General features: G+C 42.6%; 2 long non-coding RNA genes across 3 annotated transcripts; both read right to left on the bottom strand.

Annotated features, from left to right (window-relative positions):
• Window positions 1-3748: 3748 nt before the first annotated feature.
• Window positions 3749-5168, bottom strand: LOC147913585 (uncharacterized). Its single transcript, XR_015548541.1, has 3 exons — window positions 5106-5168; window positions 4888-4982; window positions 3749-3810 (listed from the first exon to the last, which is right to left on the bottom strand). It is a non-coding gene; the product is annotated as an uncharacterized LOC147913585 (long non-coding RNA).
• A 97-nt stretch (window positions 5169-5265) lies between these two features.
• Window positions 5266-8711, bottom strand: LOC147913584 (uncharacterized). 2 transcript variants are annotated; one of them, XR_015548540.1, is made up of 4 exons: window positions 8484-8711; window positions 6388-6489; window positions 5391-5451; window positions 5266-5283 (listed from the first exon to the last, which is right to left on the bottom strand). It is a non-coding gene; the product is annotated as an uncharacterized LOC147913584 (long non-coding RNA). The 2 variants fall into 2 exon arrangements; XR_015548539.1 differs by lacking the exon at window positions 5266-5283 and having other exon boundaries at window positions 5297-5451.
• Window positions 8712-19180: the final 10469 nt, after the last annotated feature.

Raw genomic sequence — 19180 nt, 5'->3', positions numbered from 1 at the left:
ACTCCTGGCCCCTTGTCTATTCGCCACCATCAGAAATTGGCCACTTCCTGGGGAAAGAGAGCTGTCTCTCTGATCACCAGACACCACACTGGGACTGGCAGGCACCATGTGCTGAGTATTTATTGACTGAATAAACATATACCACGGCCAGATCTAGATGTGGCAGGATGTTGCCCACCACCCGAGAAGGATCTCTCAGGCCCTTGCAGTCAAGAGTACCCCAAGGAATAACCTTGCTTCTGCCCCATCCCCGTGGTTTCTGCCTGTTTTTGAACTGTGTGTACAAGAATCACACTGTATACACTCCCTGGGGTGAGTTGGATGGTCCTCCAAAGCAGGACGCTGATACTGAGTTAGAACTGTAAAGAGTGTATTAGGGTGACAACAGGAAAGATAAAAGTGGAGGGGGCAGGATTGGGCAGGAAAAACCATAATAATTTGCCACAGCCAGTTTATCACCGCTCAGTGTCCTCCTTCCAAAATGAGTGTCCTGTAAAGGCAAAGAGATTTGGGGTTATTTCAATGATAGGCTATTCTTCCTATCTACATTTGTCTTCTATAGCATTATCTCTGGCTTCTGATGAACACTTTAGTGTGCGGCTGCATCTGTGTGTTTATAGTGAATGGAAAATAATTGTCTTCAGGTCTCAGGTATAGATCTCTGAACTCACATTCTCAAAATTATCTTTTCCATCTTTAACTGGTGGGATCCGAATTTCAATAGAAAAAAGCAGGAGTCTTTTCCTTATCTTTTGAAACAGGGATTGTGAATCTCTAGGCCTGAAGCTCTTACACCCTCAGTTTAATGGAATGTACCTCAATGACTATCTTCTGATAATCTTCTGTGTGGTGATATTTTCATTAAACTGCAACATGTCCCAGCCATTTTGCAGACACTTTCATTATGTACTTAATCTCGTCTTCCTCACAATGACCTCAGAATCCAGTATCACCCCCTTACACACACAACAGGGCTGAAGGGCTCTGAGTACGCCCCCACTGAGAGTTGGTATTAGGAGCTGAGACAGCAGGTACACAGGCCAAGAATCAGGATACTGTGTGGTAAGTTTGGGAGATGCAAAGCTGACAGTCAGGGGTGGTGACTAGAGGATGCAGGGATGTGGTGAGAGGGGTCCCAGCAGGGGCGGCTCCTGATCAACCTTGAATATACCAGGAAGAGTCTGGCTCGTACTGAAGGCCAAGGCCTCTGCTCTGCTGATCTAGACCCTGTCTTCACATTTAGTCTCACTGGGGCACAATAAACTCAGGCAGACAAAGGATCCTCAAAGAGCCAAGTTACATTTCCAAACCTCCAGAGATTTTCCATTGTACAGATCCAGAATTTTCCAGAAATCCAAGGGAAACAAGAATCTTGATTTCGATTATGAACTAAGGGCTTTAGGGCAACAGCAACATTTTGATGAGGATAATTGCATTGCCCACACTGTGTGATTTGAAAACACGCAGCAGCTCTGCGTGGACCTCGCACTGCCTTCACACTCCCTGCTCGAGCTGCTTGCCCGGCTGGGAATGGCCTTTCAGCTCCATCTAAGGAACCCAACCCACCCCCGCTGGGCACCTCCTCAACTCTTTCTTCTCTTCACAACCTCCCGCTTCACTCTGGTGAGATTCACGTCGCCCTCTTTTGTTCTCTGGGTCCCTTCACTGCTGCTTCCATTACGTGATCACAGGATCTTGAATGGAAATCTCCCTCTGCTATAGGACACCTTAAGCCCCTGAAGTTAGGGGTGCGCCTCATCCCCCACAGAGCCCGGCACATGGTCTGTGTACAATGTGCATCTGCAGAACTGTTCTTTCTGCCTTTCTGTAGACAGCCTCTTTCCTTCTCTATGAGACACCTGCTGCCCAGCTCAGGATGGGGCAATTCACGGCCCATTGTACGTATGTCCTGAGAAACTTGAGGAACGTTACAATGTCCTCAGCCAGGTTTACCCTTGCATTGCAAAGCCCTCAGTAACATATCTACCTTTCCTCCAAAAACTCCATAGGAAAAGAGATGAATATGCTTTACAGTCAACTCATACTCTTCAGATCATCTTACCGAGTGGGACACGTGGAGGCAGTGGGTGAGGGCCTAGAGGCCTCCAGGATGGAGGGAGACAGATGTGGCCCAGAGCCCACAGGGTTGGTTGTGCAGGGTGGTGCTGCAAAGAAGGAGGCCCTCTTGCCTCAACATTGACCTGCAGAACAAGTTTAAAGTCAGGTGGATGTGGCAGACACAGCGCCAGCACCAACCAAAGCTGAAACCCAGTGAAGCCGGGAAGCACTTGGCACCCTCCCGCCCCCAGGTGCCAGGAGAGCAGCATCCATGCCAGACCGCTCTACCTCTCCCACGGGGGCAGCGCCAGCTTGGGTAGGAACAAACACCACGCAGGGATGAACCACTGTCACCCACACGTCACCGCCCGTGTCGGCGTAGCACAAGAGCAAGGGTCCTGTCCTAGAGGACCGGAGGAGGCAACACCAGACTGAGAAAGGAGCCGACTCCAGGCAGACCGGCATCTCGGTCCAGGACCGGCCTCCACCCTCCTCACCACCCCCAGCACCACAGAACCTTGTTGGCTCTCTATTCAGAAGAGAGCGCCCGAGAGGGATGGAAAAGCCCGCTCCCCACCTCTGGAAGCCGAGCTGCTCCTGGGGAGAAGCTCTGCCTGCAGGCCCCTGCCCTGCCCGTCCCCGCCTCAGCTTCCCTCCCGACAAAGGGTCTTCTCCTCCGCTTCGGGGTCTGCCCACGGCCACCAGGACCTCTGGGGCGCTGGGCACCCCGGGGCCTGCGTTTTCTGAGGGGAGCGGTGTGACCGACAGGACTTCGGTTAGGCTCAGCTCTATCTATCGTCACCCACAGGGAAGACAGGTTTCTAAGCCCACCGTGAGGCGCGGACTAATTGTGTCCAAGCGGAAGCGTGAGGAGGGATTCTAAAGGACAGAATGAACACAGGCGTGTTTTGATTCCAGCCGTAAAACCCGTGACAGGGGATGAGGAGCGTCCTGGCTCTAACGGCACCACGGACACCACAGGACCACCCTCATGTCAACACTAGTGATGGCCTCTGGCGAGAATAGGTCCTGCAGCGCAGTTCTGATGTACACTCTTCACTCCTTTGGTGCCCGTTCCCATTTCCCTACTGCAAATAGGCCATTTGTGATCATTCAGACTATTCTGACCTAGGCTACCACTGGAGGGATCCTGGAGAGCACAATGACCCATAGAGAGGGGACCCTGAGGAACTGTGACATCGGCTGGATCCAAGAACATTCCAAATGCTTGCGAAGCACCCAACATGAAGTTGGAGGGACGGCCTCTCCTGTTCCTCTCCCATGAGGATGATGGCAGACGTTCCCAATAGGCTCCTCACCAAACCCAAACCAGGAATGGAGCAAAGGAACCACAACAACAACAATCCTCGCCAAGGAATTCAGGAAGGAGTCGGCTCTGCCAGAGACTTCAGTGTGGGCTTAAGAGTAACCCTCCAAGTGTTACTTCCAGAAACACACCGTGAGAGCCCTGCAGTCCTCAGCCCAGAAGCACTGAAGGCTTCTGGAGGCGCCACCAAAGATGAGAGCTGAGAGTGGGGAAGCCCAAAGGCTCCTGGGAGAAGACTGTGCTTTCAGGGAAGGAAATGACACAGCAGACGTGCCACGGAACACACAAACCGGACATGAGGCCAAGAGAGCCTGCTGCACACACACGTCAACGTTTCCAGAGACGGTTACGACTGAAAATGACCACAGCACTTACTTTGCCCCCGGAGCTGCTGCTCCTCACAGCCGCAGAAACAGGTCCCGGATCTGAAAGAGGCCAGAGAGGAGGGATGGGGGTTTAGTCGGACTTGCATAGACTGTGAGGAAGGAAAACAAACCCTCTGCGCCTTCCTCCACCATCTGACATTCTTTCCCACTTCTGGGCCCTTACCAATGGCAGAGGGCTCCCCACACACCTCAGGTGACCCCCGAGGAGAAGGGAGACCCGTCCCTGACCCTTGAGGAAGACACTACAGGGCCCTGGTTCAGGGTTTTCATAACTCATCAACCACCTGTGGTCAGGTCCGGGCTCAACTAGCGGAAATCAACACTGAAACAGGGTTTCCCAATACACATCAGGGAAATCACCATTTCATCATAGAGTAAAATTAAAATGAGAATAACCTCAGATGCGATAATAGCAACAACCCTCAACATGAACAGCACAGGTCCTTTTCTTCCAGGCCGCAGGTGGACTTTTCAATCTCTCACTCTACACATAAGCTGCCTTCCACATGTGACCAGACATTATATAAATATTTATGAACAGAAATGGACTTAGACTAATATTATAGTAATGAGAAAATGGAAGATATGGGGATTTAACAGCAAAGCTGTAGCGTTACACTGATAATGTCAGGAGTAAAATTACATAGAAATTTAATTTATGAATGGAATACTAAAGTCCACAAGCAAAAGTTAAACAGGAAGAATAAAGGGACCTCCAAAATAGTGAAAAAATGACTTATTTCTCAACTCAAAGAAAAATCAAGTCTTCAGCATTGACTCAAGTTGGGAAGGAAGCATGCACCCACTTCCCCCAGGCACGTCTCTCCAGTTGAGAGCAATCCAAGAGCACCCGAGGCGGGTGTTGGGGGCAGAGAGGGTCCACAGTCAGTGGCGGGGCATGGGCTCCACCAGGCACAGGGCGCAGGCCCAGAAAGCCAGTCTGGCTGGGGCCCCTGAGGAAAACATCTTCCTGTCACCCCTCGAGATAACGTGTTGTCTTTAGGTCGTGCTTGGGATTGGTTCCAGGCAACATGGTGATCCCCACAGGAACAGGTAGGACATGGAGTGGTTTTGCAGCAGAAATTAAGTGGCTGCACTTCACAATGTGCTCCCTACCTCTCTGTGGAGGGTTCTGCATCCCAGGTCTTCCCGCCGTTGGTTTGTGCAGCCTGTATCCCTCAGGCAGCCTCTTTTTGGACATTATCTCCAATCTTGAATGTAGAAAAGAATGGACTTCAATAAAATTACAACACCAAGTCCTTTACTAGGCACTAAACAGCTTAGCCTTAACACCTCAAAAACACCTGTAAAAAATGTACGTCAAAATCCCATACCTGTGTTTCAAGTGGGCGGCTTCCCTGCTCTGCTCTGCTATCTCCCTCTCCCAAATCCGAGCCTTGATCTGTGGCAGAAAAACACATCCACCTTCAGTTGTGGCAGAGTGTGCACAAAGCGAACCAAAGAAAGCAAAACTTACCCAGTTGTCGTGGCGTTCTTCTCATACACAGCCATCTGAAAAAGCCAACACGTCATAACCCTATGCTGAGGGCTTCCAGGGCCGCTGTGACCCTCTGCATTGGGTGCTGAAGGAGGCGGGACTGTGGGCAGATGCAGGTTACCTGGTGTCTGAAGGTGAACTCCGCTTGCTGCGCTTGTTGTCGCATTTGATCAATTTGGTGCCTGTGAGTGACAGTTGCTTTCATCAGATAAAGCACGATATTGAGGATGATTTTAAATAGTCTTCCCATGTTTCCATTGTCTGAACTGTACCCTTATACACATTATCAATCCTATAAGACACACTTCACATGATTATAAAAGTACAGTAGGATCAAAGCTATTGCTACATTGTTTCCTTATTATCGAATGCCCGCCAGCTTCTGAGTTGATATAATTCCCTCACCTATTCTCAATATCTCCTAATTTATCCTGCAATGGCGTCTTTCATCATACAGCTCGCTGCTTCTTTTCCTTACATCCTGATCATATTTCTCAGGGCTACAACACTGGAGTCTCTAAAATGGCATGCTCGTATCTACTGATGTGATTCATCCGACACCAAACTGCTTCCCTAAGATGTACAACAGTTTTTACCTCCTCCAGGAACATTATTGTGAACCACATTTCGACATAGTCTGGTCAACATTGAGGATCAGGAAATTATTAGCAAATTTATTTATTTATTTATTTATTTGTGAGGAAGATCACCCCAGCTAACATCCGATGCCGATTCTCCTCTTTTTGCTGAGGAAGATTGGTCCTGGGCTAACATCCGTGACCAAGTCCCTCTCCTTCCGTGGGAAACTGCCACAGCACGGCCTGACAAGCGGTGCATTGATGCACGCCTGGGATCGAACCTCTGCGAACCCGGGCACTTGAAGCAGAAGCGCGCACCCAACTGCCCGGCACCAGGCTGGCCCTACTTTTTAAGTTAATATTTTAACTTGACATTTGTGAAACTTAACATTTTTCTTTCTTGTGTGAAATCTCTATATAAATGTCTTCTGAACATTTGCTTATATTGGTGTATGAATTGGGTCTAAACATTGTACAAAAGTTAAAAAAAAAATCCAACAAAGGTTTTACGAGCCACTGGTATTCAAGAGCTGAACTCACCTGTAGTTCTGCGTTTCTTCCTCAGCCAGTTTCAGTCTCTTCTCTGCCGCTGAGAGCTGCTGCTCCTTTTCCACCCGCTCACGGTCTTTCATTCTCAACTTCCTAAGAGGGGAAAGACATATGCATTATCCGTAGCCCATGTGAAATTCTGCCTTTCTCCCCTCCCAGAAATCCAAAGGGCAAGATTCAAATGTCCCCTCCCATCCTACCCCACAAATGCCTAGATGGACAAATATAATCAGAGGAAAGCATTTAAGCCCCCCATTAGAGCACAAAGAAAAATCAAGCTCCATCCTGCTGGCAAGTCTTTGGCAATTCTGAGCTTCTCTTCACAGCTCTGTGTTCCTAGTCATTAGTAAATGAACTAAACAAATAGAAAAAGCACATATGAGACGCACCATGTGCCCTCCCAGGCTCAGTCTCTTGGGACTGGGACAGCACAAGCTCATTTTCTTTCAGCTCATCGCAAGTAAGCACATTAGGATGAAGCAGAGGTTCATGACTTGTCTGATTTCTCTCAGGGAGAGACCTGAGGCCATGACACAGCCATAGATCCTTGCTGGACATGGTGTCATAACATCGGACAATTAACTACTAGACACTTCTACTGTTCAAGAATGGAACTCCTGCCACCTACTTCAAAGATCCTAGTTGAGGAGAATGGAAACCATGCTGAAGGAAAAATTATCTGAATCGCCCCATATTCAGGGTATCTCCTGAAAATGAAAAACTTTCAAATTGAGGATATCAATAACAGGTAGATTGATTTCATTAACAAGTACCTTGATTTCATTGACAGTGAAGGCTGCAAAGGGCAATGGCTTAAGGCAGATGTGTTGTGCTGCCTTCAAACTACTTTGTTCAAGGTTCTGATTCAAAAGATTCTCAACTTGACATTGGATTTGCTAGGGATCACACACAAAATTAAAGAGCTCTAGGAAACAGGGGCGAAAACACTAAAGAGACAAAGTTCTCACATTTGTTTCTGGCCACGCAGCCAATCTTTCAGCAAATGCTTTCTGGACTGGCTGGAACATAGTGGGTGCATTGTAAGGTGATGGGGATATAGAGAGAAGTAGGGCACTATCACCACCATAAAACATCTCATAGTTTAATGCAAACAAGATGCCAGTGAGGACAGAGCCACCCTACCCCAGCCCTGGGCAGGGAGAACACAAACCTGGCACTTGTGGGAATATAAGAAAAGTTTTGCCTTTGAACATGGATGAGTGGGTCTGAAGTCCCTCATCTCCCCCTGGCAACAATAGGAAACATTGGCCAAAATATGAAATTCATGATAGAATGCACCAGATTGCTAACAAGCCAGTAAAGAAACTCAGGGCAAGATGGAGAAGAAGGATGCCCAGGATTAAGGTCAGCCTGGCATTTGGGGCCACTTTCCACAAGGTTCATCAACTAATCCCAGAGGAGACTTCTGAGATGCAAAGGCAGCTGAGCTGCATTTTCATGGTCAGTCAGCGAAGGTCACCTAGAAAATCCTGCGGGCCTTAGCTGGGTCCCAGGAGACTTACACTGAGAATAAAGGCAGACAGAAAACACACTGGCCTTAGGAGGGACTAAGCCTGCAGTGAGTGGTCTCAGTCACTAACTGGATTAATAGGATTCAGTACTGCTGGCGTCCCTGATCACCTGCCACATGTAAACACCCATCTTTTCTGCAGCAGGATGACATCAGACAAGGCCTCAATTTTTCTCTAAATATTATCTACCCAATGTCTAGAATTTAATAGGAAATGATAGACATATGGAAGGTCAGGACAATATGATGGGATTGAAACCTAGAGTACAATGTAAATGAACCCAGAGGGTTCCAGATAATGAAGTGATTAAAGCTGGTACCTGTACGCCGTCCAATCTTAAAGTAATTACAAATAAGAATCTCTGACAACCAGTTAGAATGGAAAGGAAGATGCAGATTACAAAAATCAAGGCAGAAAGGAGAAACAATTCTGTACTGACTGAATATGGCAAAAATACGGTGATAAATGTTCTAAAAAAAATTATAATTCTCTACATTGGTCTACACATTCACTAATACAACAGTATTGGTAACAATCAACACATGAATAGCTTACTGTTCTGTGACCCACTTTCTTTGTCCACAGATTTCATCAACCATACGTGTGTTCTTCTTTAGCATTTCTAATTCGGCTTCCTTTGTCTCTTTAACAGATCTCAGTGCCTCACAGCTGTCTTCTAGTTTCTTTCTCCTTTCTGTAAAGCATAAAACCATTTTCTTTGTGTGTGTGCACATGTTCCAAATACTTGGTTGTGATGGGGAGAGAAGAAAGGAGAGAATCCTGAAGGCAAGAAGTCAGTTTTCACCTTCTCACTGCAAACTCATTTTTTACTATATGGGGTTTCTTCCCAACAAGCAACATACCTTCAGATTACGTTTATTAGGCGTCGAGGCTGTCTGCTTGAATCCTTGAATTCTCCACTCACATCTCCTGACTTTAAGAGATTTGAGAAAAGGTATTCAAGAAGTAATGATTAATGCGACAATGTGAATGTACTTAACACTACTAAAATGTAGACTTAAAAATGGTTAGATGGTAAATTTTACGTGTATTTAGTCTCAATTAAAATAAGAAAATTAAAAGAGAAGTAATGATATTTAGTTCTCTGATTTATATAATCTATGGGAGTAACTTTTTTTATTTGCTCCTATTTGATCTTAAGCTGAGCATCTTCCTTCTGTACATGCTGTTCTTCAGACTTCAATTTCAGTTCACTGACACGAATTTCATTCAGGGGGATTCAAACCCAAAGCAAAACATTCTCACTAATGACTTAGTTCCCAAGAAGAAAAATCCCTAAATCAATAACATAAATTTAATATTCTAAGACATGACACATTTGTTCTTCACCAAAGCTAAGGTCTACAATGAAATTCTTGAAGCAAATATAGGTAGTTTACTTCTGAAATTACTGAGGTGTTCACTGAAATATCAACTTTTAAGTTTTCTGTAGATTTTCTTTTCTGATATTTGCACGTAGGATAGAAATAAAACATGTACTGGATTTCAATAGAAACACTGGGCGACATGCTAAAAGAAGAAGCGCCAATAAAACATGTCCCACATCAGCCCCTGTATCACTAAAAGCAGTAGATCCGGTTTGAGCCAAGGAGAAAAGTCAAACACATAAAGAAATGAGGAACTCAGAGAATAGTTGAAGTCAGAAATGTTTCCTGGGCACTCTGACTTTCCTACACTCAAGACAATGGGATACTTGACTGGGGGACAAGGCAAAAGCAAAGAAGGCCTCAAATCTTGAAGCCAAACAGCTCAAATGAACAGCTCTTCTTAGTGAAAGGTAAATATTGTCCCCAGATTCACCTTGGAAATTCTGTGCTCTGTACTAAGAGGGACAGGACTGTCCAACATGGCTAGAAATCTGTTCTACACTTTCTCAGTTCTACGTTTCTTGGAGGGGAGGGATTGCTAAATGATATAAAAAAATTACTCAAGGTTGTAAAAACAGAAAAAAATTCTTCCTAAGTCCTTATATTTAAAAAGGCTCTGTGGTATTAGTATTTGAAACAGCAGTGAACAGCATGGAAGAAGGCAGGGCTCAATTAACCCAGTGAACAAAAAGGCTCAAAAGTCAAATTATGGTAATAACTTAGTAGCAAAACTCTCACCAAGTCGATTCTCGCTGTTTCCATCTCTGTCACATGCCAGTTCAGCAAATATACTTTCAATCATGTCATTAATGCTTCCAAGCATTTTGATGTTTTTCTTAAACAAAACATATAGAAATTAGTAATATTTATTCATTATTTTTATTTCTGTTTTTAGAGTGTAATCTAGGAAAAAGGAGGGATTTTTACCTCCAATTTATGTGCTTAAATCGCCAAGAATCTTGTTCTGCCTCTTATTTTCTTGAGCACATTTCTTTGCTTCATTGATCTATACAAATACATAATAATGGATTCAGAATTCAAAAATATTAATTATAGTGATAGTGAAACCTCTCTCTCATGGGTAAGTCCTTACAGATATAAAAAGTGGTAGTTTATATATAAGAGGCTTGTTTTGAATTTAGACTGTTATACATTGTAATGAAATGGGACACTAGGATGAAAGAAGAGACAGCAAAATAAGTGAACTAGAAGAAAGAGGAAGTACTTCAAGGTGAAGCCATGAAAATAAAAATTAAAGGATGATTATACCTTCTGTTCACAAATAGATATTTTTGGCCAGTTCTGAGTTTTCTTTCAAGTAATTCTTCTTCTTCTCAGAAATTTGATGTAAATTAACTAAAAGAGATAAAAATTATTTCTCAGATTATTACCAAAACCAATAAAATTGAATTACCCCAATGTGTCAATAGCAAAGGCACGTTATTGGCACTATGGCGTAAATAACTTTTAGCACAACTACAATCCCTGAAGAAAGCAAGTTTCAGTTAGTGGCATTTTAAATGCAGGAAACAAATATAGAAATAAGAACCCTATTTCAATGAGATTCCCATTTAATCTTTTTCAAAGATGAAACAATGTCTTAGCCTAACATCCCATCGTTAGGCAATATTTTTAGAAAATGTGAACAGTTCAAACAGCCCTGTCATCACCAGAGGGGAAACAGAGAAAATTCAAGCAACCTATGTACTTATATTCTGTCCTCCAATTATCACATAAAATAAACAGATCAGTGCAATTGTTTTAAAAAACAAAACTCTAAAGGAAAAAAGAAAAAAAAAAAAACACCTGACTTCTTCCAGGTTTTCCCCACCCTTTAATATTACCCAGAGAGATTCCTCTAAATGTCACTTGACCAGCTACTGAAAAGTCTCTCACGCCTTCCTGCTGCCCAGCAGATTCCCCTTCATGAGAGCCAGGGTGGGAGGCTCAGGAGGACAAGGTCTTTGGAATCAAACACACTTGGGTACAATCCTGGCTTTACCACTTAGTTGCTAGAGGACCTGGATAACTCACAATCCTTATAAGACATATCCTTCAGCCCCAAGATGAGAATGTTACGATCCACCATTACAGGAATACAGCACACGTAAAGCACCCAGTAACAGATGGATAACACATGGAAAGCTCCAGAACACAGCCCACAATTCCACACTCCTCTCAGAGGCGTTTAATTCTCTCACCTGACCACAAAGTGCAAACTTATCTTCTATTTGCCCAGCATGAGAGCTCTGATACCCTGATCACTCTTCTCACCACCAACACTGTTGCATTCGCTGTGACAAACACCAGCAGCTTAGGGCCTACTAAGTGTCAGGCAGCCACCCTGGCTCTCAACAGACAGCACCACTTAATCATCACAGTCTAGGAAGCCTGTACAGAATGTCTTATCCCTATTTTGCATTGGGTTCATTTCCACCCATTCTCCACTGGCATGAGTGGCTCCCTCCGCTTCAGACTCATAACCCAGGGTTGTGACACACACTTTGCCTGGCAATACCTGGGTTCTTCTCTCAGCCATAAACTTCTTGATAGGCTCTAGTAGTGTTTTATCATCTCTACATTTCACCAAGAGCCAGGTCATGTCAACATATTCACTCCAAACTTCAGCCTCATGCCATCACTTGCTTCCTAAACATTTCTATGCAAAATTAAACTCACCCTATCGTCCCACTCCCATGATCCATTCCTCCTGCGGGTCTCTTATCTCAATAGATGGCAGCTCCCCTTATGTTGTCATTTAGTTTCCAACCCCAGAAGAGTAAAATTTTCAAGCGTCAAAAAGTCAATTAAGCGGGGCCGACCCAGTGGCGCAAGAGGTTAAGTCTTGGCGTCTTGCTGCTCTGCGGCGACCCGGGGTTAGCGGTTCGGATCGAGCGCGCATCGGCGCTTTCCACTTGTCAAGCCATGCTGCTGTGGGCGTCCCATGAAAAGTGGAGGAAGATGGACATGGATCTTAGCCCAGGGCCATTCTTCCTCCCCAAAAAGAGGAGGACTGGCAGATGTTAGCTCAGGGCCCATCTTCCTCACACACAAAAAAAAGAGTCAATTAGACATCAGAAGTCACTGTATTTACTCCCAATTGAATTAAAACCCACATCAAACACTAGAACTGAGAAAATATTACAAAGGAAACTAAAGCCTAAACTCTTACCTTGATATACTCGAGGCTTTACCTAGGAGAGGAAGAAACAAAATTAAATATGATGTCAAAACATATTATTAGTGAAAATCTATCATTCTGACAAAATATCAAAATAATAATCCAATGAAATTAAAATCATCATTTTTGTTCAGCATAATGATTAATTATAGGATTAAAAATAAGGAAAATTATAATTTCCTGTTTAAGTCATAAAACTTCACAACCATCACTGATAAAGAGCACAAAAGTAAATTACTTATTTTTGATCAAAAGATCTGTTTATGCTCTATTAAGTGAACACTAATCTATTTAATTTTGGTAATGGATATGGCAAACATTTTTATAAACACTCTAATGCATCATTTCCGTGATTTTTGTCAAACCCAATATCCACACTGACGTCCAGAACCTGGGATTGTTTTAAAAGCCTCCAAAAAAACTTAAAAAGAAAAGGCAAAATCTTTGTACTAAGATATACCTCTTTCAATCAATAGAAAGCCTTTCTGAAATCTTACAGAGTTGGCTGATTGCTGAATTAATAAACAATTACAGCACATCAGGTCCTATGCTTTTCCCAGACCACTAAAAACAGAGGGTCATCAAATGAGAAAGAGAGTGGGAGATGGCTAGAGAACAAGAACAATAAACAACAGAAATGACAGCTAACATTTCAAGAAAGGGCAAAAAGTGCTTCCCAGCCCGGAGGCATCCCCTGTGGAATTACAGCTCAATAAAATCCAGGCAGGACCCCATTTTAATACCACGGAAAGACACATTTTCTTGACCCCTAAAACATATTTTCCCAATCAAGAGTTTTAAATGATGCTCAGACACTGAGGTCAGCCCAAAAAACATGCCAAGGTACTAGGATATCATTACAGTATCAAAAGCCAGTCATAATAACAATGTCATAGGTAAATGCATCCATGGAGGACAAACAGAAAATCTCAGATATTCCTTTAACTTCACATGATACTCAGGAAACAGTGAACTTCCCTGTCCCTTGTTACCCAACCCCACAGGCAGGGACAAGTGGGAAGTGGGATGGGCTCAGGAAATACTTAATATTGGTCTTTTCTTTTTGAAGGGAAGGGTTTATAAATTGTAGTTTTCTCATTGAAAATATATCGTTGTCTTGCTCAATGAGTTCTTTACTAAAAAGATTAGAATATTTTACAAAGTTCACTTCCATTTCAAACGTTAATTTGTGTTCAAGTTAGTGATCTAAAGGAAATAAGAGAGCTGGACTCCTGGATTCTGATCCAGCTTGTAAGGAGCTTGGAAGCTGTCACTCCTGTCCACATAACAAGATACAAGCTGAACAAATTGAAAGTCAAAAACTCTTCATAGATCTATCAGAGAACTGATGTCACAAACGCCGCCTGCAGAATCAGAGACCCAGACTGGCCAATACAGAAAATCACCCCTTATTGGAGCAGAAGCCCAAGGTCAGAAATCTCTGCAGAAACCAGAACACCATGGTAGGAAAACATTTACTGTAATTGATGAATTCCTGGATGCTCAGTGTGGACAAGCAAGAGATTTAAAAATGCCAGGGTGCCCAATCTGGAAGGTTTCCAATACTTGTGTGAGTTTTATCTCCAGGAATCCTAACAGTTTCTCACAGTAAATACTGGAGAAAAATCCCCTCATGCTATTGGCAGGGACAGGGGAAAAATAGCTATTTAGAAATAAACTCACAGTATTCTGTTCTTCTTAAAAAGACTTGCCCACAAGAGAAACTACTTTAGCAGAGACTTACTGGTGTTTTTCCAAAGACTAAGTGACCTAGGTGAAGGGAAATACCCAATTCCAGAGCTCTCTCTTCTTCCTGTCTCACCTAAGAGTAAACTCAGCCTAACCCTAGCCAGATAAATATAAATCCTCCAGACTAAAGGCCTGTTTACCTCAATTGTTCCTTTAAACCAGGACATGACATCCAGCTTTCAACAAAACCTTACAAGGCAAACTAAAAGAAAAAACCACACAGGTTGAACACAGCGAGAAAGCATTAGAATCACACTCAGTATGGTAGAGAGGATGGAATTATCAGGCTAAGAATCGAAAACCATGATGATTAACATGCTAAGGGCTCTAGCAAAAAGTGGACAACATGCAAGAAGAGATGGTGAATATAAGCAGTGATGAAAATTATAAGGATCCAAAAGAAATTCTAGAAATCAAAATCCCCATAACAGAAATGAAGAATGCCTTTGATGCATTCATTAACAGACTCGACATGGCTGAGGAAAGAATCAACCAGTTTGAAGAAATGTCAGTAGAAACTTTCAAAACAGAAATGCAAAGAAAAAAAAATACCCAAAATACAGCACACAGAATCCAAGACCAGTGAGACGATTACAAAAGATGTAACATATACATAATGGGAATACCAGCAGAATAAAGGAAAGGAGGAAATATTTGAAGCAATAATGACTGAGAAGTTTCCAAAATTAATGATAGTCGTGAAAACATAGATCCAGGAAGCTCAAAGAATTCCAAGCAGGATAAATACAAAACAAGAAAAAATGTACATCTAGACACATAATATTCAAACTACAGAAAAGCAAAGACAAAAAATTTTAAAAGAAGCAAGGGGCAGGGCAGGGGCAGGGGGGTATAGCGTTTCACCCATATAGGAACAAGGATAAGAAGTACGTTCAACTTCTCTTCAAAAATCGTACAATCAACAAGAAAGTAGAATGAAATATTTAAAGTATTAAAAGAAAGGAACCATCAACCTAGATTTCTGTAGCCAGTGAACTTATCCTTCAAAACAAGACTACAGAGTAAGGAAAATTATCAGGGATAATGAGGGGCATCACTTTAGCAGTAAAGGGTCAATTCTCCAAGAAGACATAGCAATCCCTAACATGTGTGCATTAACAACAAAGCGGCAAAATTCATGAGGCAAAAACTGACAGAATTGCTAGGAGAAATAGATGAATCCATCATTATAGCTGGAGACTTCAAAACCCTCTATCATTGGCAGATCCAGCTTACAGAAATTCAATAAGAATACAGTTGAACTGATCAGCATCTTCAATCAAATGGATCTATTGACATCTGTAGAAGACTTCATCCAACAGCACAATATACCTTCTCAAGCTCACATAAAAAATTCACTCAGATACACCATATTCGGGGCCATAAAATACATCCTAACAAATTTAAAGTAAAAGAAATCATAGAAACTATGTTCTTAGACCACAATGGATTCAAACTAGGAATCAGTAACAGAAAGACAGCTGGAAAACTACAAAAAATTTGGAGACTAAACAACACATTTCTAAAGAACACATGGGTCAAAGAAGACATCTCAACAGAAATTTAAAAATAATTCAATCTAAATGATAATGAAAATAGGACTTATTAAAATTTGTGGGATGCAGTGAAAGCAGTACTAAGAGGGAAATTTGTGGTACTGAATGTAAATAAAAGTTTCAGTGACTACCAAAATTCCTACTTATTGATGATTAAAAGTCTATCCATTAATTACTTTAGTATACTCACAGCAAGGACGGTTCTCCAGAGGAAAATTAAAAATGCAGAAATTCCCAAAGAAGTAATAACAATGGTCAACTTCCACAGAATTCCAAAAACATCAGGCCCAAGACGGAAATGGTCAGGCAGAATATGGACTGGCTGAAATAATAATGGAGATCATGAGGAACCTCAAAGACATTTACAATACATCTGTCACAAAGAGTCACCTTTAGAAACCCTAAACCAGCCTCCAGGAGGTAACCAAACCTCTCAAATATCTCCTCATGGAGGAGAGGGAAGACAGATGGATTAAAAGGAGCAGGAGGAAACTTTTGGGAGTGACGAGTGTGTTTACTATCTTAATGTGGTGATGGTTTCATTGCTGCAAACATATGTTAAATATCAACAAATTGTATTCACTAAAATGGTGCTGTTATTATACAAAAATTATACACACTTAAGCTGTAGGAAAAAAATCTAATACGCACACTTGGAGATTTTATTTTGCTGACAAACACATTGCAAATATTTTTTAAATAGTCAACAGAACATGAACTATGAACTTATAAACCAATTAAATTGAAAAATAAGTAAAATCAAACTTAGAGTGGATGGGAAGCCTCAGTCTTCTGTTGTATATTCATGAAGTACCTGGATAAAATTATTTGGAACATCACCAAAAATATACCCAAATGTATGGAAGAATGGGAAAAAATAACAATGAAAAATGTGTGCTAAAGATACAAATGAGAATAATATATAGAGAGATGTTTATAGAAATGTACATAACTGAGAGACATGGGCAGCTGCTATTATAATAACACTGGGATTATTACTCCCACAAAAATTAATTCCAAATTTTTGTTTAGCCCCAGTTTCTAAACCTATTGGGGTTTTCTTTCAATGTTCACTTTGATTCTGAACCAGAGCACATAATGTCAGATTTCTGAAGCACATAAAGATTTTCATAACCGTATAATCTTGTATATTATGATTAAAACTAAAAGAACTGTAGTTAGTTAAAAACACACTTCCAAATAGCCAATAAAAAGAATTCACATTCCTATTTTACAGTATCGCACCTAAATCAATCAATAGCAATCATGAAAATTAATTTGTAAAGGAATACAAAATTTCTAGGATGTATGTTCATCAAAACAAAGGCAAATGTCATTTTACAAAAACTAGACCTATATGTATTTTAGAAGAAAATAGACTCACAATGTAATTCACACTAATCTGCATACCAAGCTTTAGTTTTGTGCAAATAAAACTTCTCTAGAAAGTGGCCTTTGAAATCTATAATGTTTTCATCTTCAGCCCTCACAGCTGGGGTCAGTAAAATGTGTGCTCATGGGAAACATACACTGTCTTTGAGTCACCACTGTCTGAGAGAGCAGTAGCTCAGCACAATGGTTAAACATGTGGATCAAATGCACAAAAAAGACAAAGACCATCTGGTCACTACCTGGTAAAACATCCCCAGTCATGGGCACTCTTGTTACATCTGGCAACTGTTGGGAGCTGATATCAGTAGTTCAATCCTACCTAGATTCGATCCAATGGGGCTAATAAACCTGAGGTTCTGATACTCAATGGCCATGGGCAAGGGAGGAGGTGGAAACACAAGACAAGTGAGTTTATCCAGGTACTCAAAGATGAGGTAGGGAAAGAGAGGTTATCTCATCTCTGAGAATGCAGCCTAAGCAGAAGGGGAAAATTCTAATAAAGACTATCAAGAAATTTCTGCCTTCATAGACTCAAAGGAAACAGAATAGATTCTCCTTTGATTGGAGGTATTCATTGGGATGATTCTGCCTCAATGTGAGGGTTGTTCCTGACCACTGGACCTTTCCAGATCCCTAAGAATCTGATGCATGCCAGTCAAAAGAAATCTACTTATCTCTAAGGGCTGTTCTCAGTCTCTCTCTCTCCTCTCAGGGTAGAAGTGTTTTTTAATGAGAGAGTGAAAACTTGCACAGTGGGAATCTGGAATTTCTTTAACTGTGGACAATCTTAAGGACATTAAGGACCCTTTTTGCTTTGTGTAAATCAACACTCTGGACATGAACACTTTACGAAGGAAAGGATAACTCATTCATCTCCTGGTCATGTCACTCCTAATGATTTCCCCATTATAAACATCCCAGCAGGATGCAGCCACTTATTTTCTGATGGATTTCTCAGGGCTCCCATCAACCTGGTTGGACACAGAGTCCCTGGGGGCAGCTTCCAAGAGCAGAAAGGAAGGGACGACTCACAAGTTGCTAAAAGTCAACAAGCCAGAAAGCACCGAGCACAAAAGACAGTCCACTTTTTAACAGACTAGTACCAAGACCAATGCTTAGATACCACTGTTCCCAGGGCTGCCAACCTTCACATATATGAACCACGTACTCACAGGGAAACAAACTACACAAGAGATGGACCCTACACCTGCAGAGCTTGAAGCAGGATCTTGACAAGGCTTCCAGGAGCTAGTCTAACTCCCATGACTCCCATTAAATAAGAATTCCTTACATTTTTAAATACAACTTTATTGAGTTATAATTCATATATCATACAATTCTCCCATTGAAGACTTACAACTCCATGGCTTTTAATATATTCACAAATCCTTCCTTCTTGATGCTATAAAGTTACTACTTTCAGGTTTCCATCCTGTCGACCCTGCTGTGTTTGGTCCAAGCAATGCTGACAGGACCCAGAACTTGATGTGGACAGCTGTGGCCAGAACCCATTCAGGCAGGTCAAGCAACCTGGCCTGAGGTCCTCAGTCTTCAGGAATGTCTGAGTTCCCATCCAGGAACCCATGAAAAATTTATTTACCCACCATGTGAAACAGCCCAATAAGAAGGAGGAAAGATCTGATGTCCAATGTTTACTCACGTTTGTGTCTGGGTAACCGGGAAACCCGAGCAGGAGGAGCCAGAAGATCAACCTCTGTGCCTCCATGTCCTGGTCCTCTCAGGGGATTGTGGTCAGGAGGAAGGAGGTGTGGAGGGAGGGATGCAAAGGGCGTGAGGGGAGGGGTGGAGGAAGAAGGGGGTGAGGGGAGAGGTGGGGAGTGGGTCGGGGGGAGAGGTTGGAATTGGGGGTGGGATTGGGGAGGGGGTGTGGCAGGAAGGGTGGTTTTGGGCACCGGGGAGGAGGAGAAGAGGGGTGTCAGGGAAAGTACTGGGTCAGATCAAGTCCTAGAGGGAAAGGAGGAGGGT

The sequence above is a fragment of the Ceratotherium simum genome, chromosome 26 (genome assembly GCF_057802395.1).
Source record: "Ceratotherium simum simum isolate JZ-2026a chromosome 26, ASM5780239v1, whole genome shotgun sequence".
Lineage (NCBI taxonomy): Eukaryota > Metazoa > Chordata > Mammalia > Perissodactyla > Rhinocerotidae > Ceratotherium > Ceratotherium simum.
Note: the sequence above shows the minus strand (reverse complement) of the source record. Positions and strands in the feature narration are given on the sequence as shown.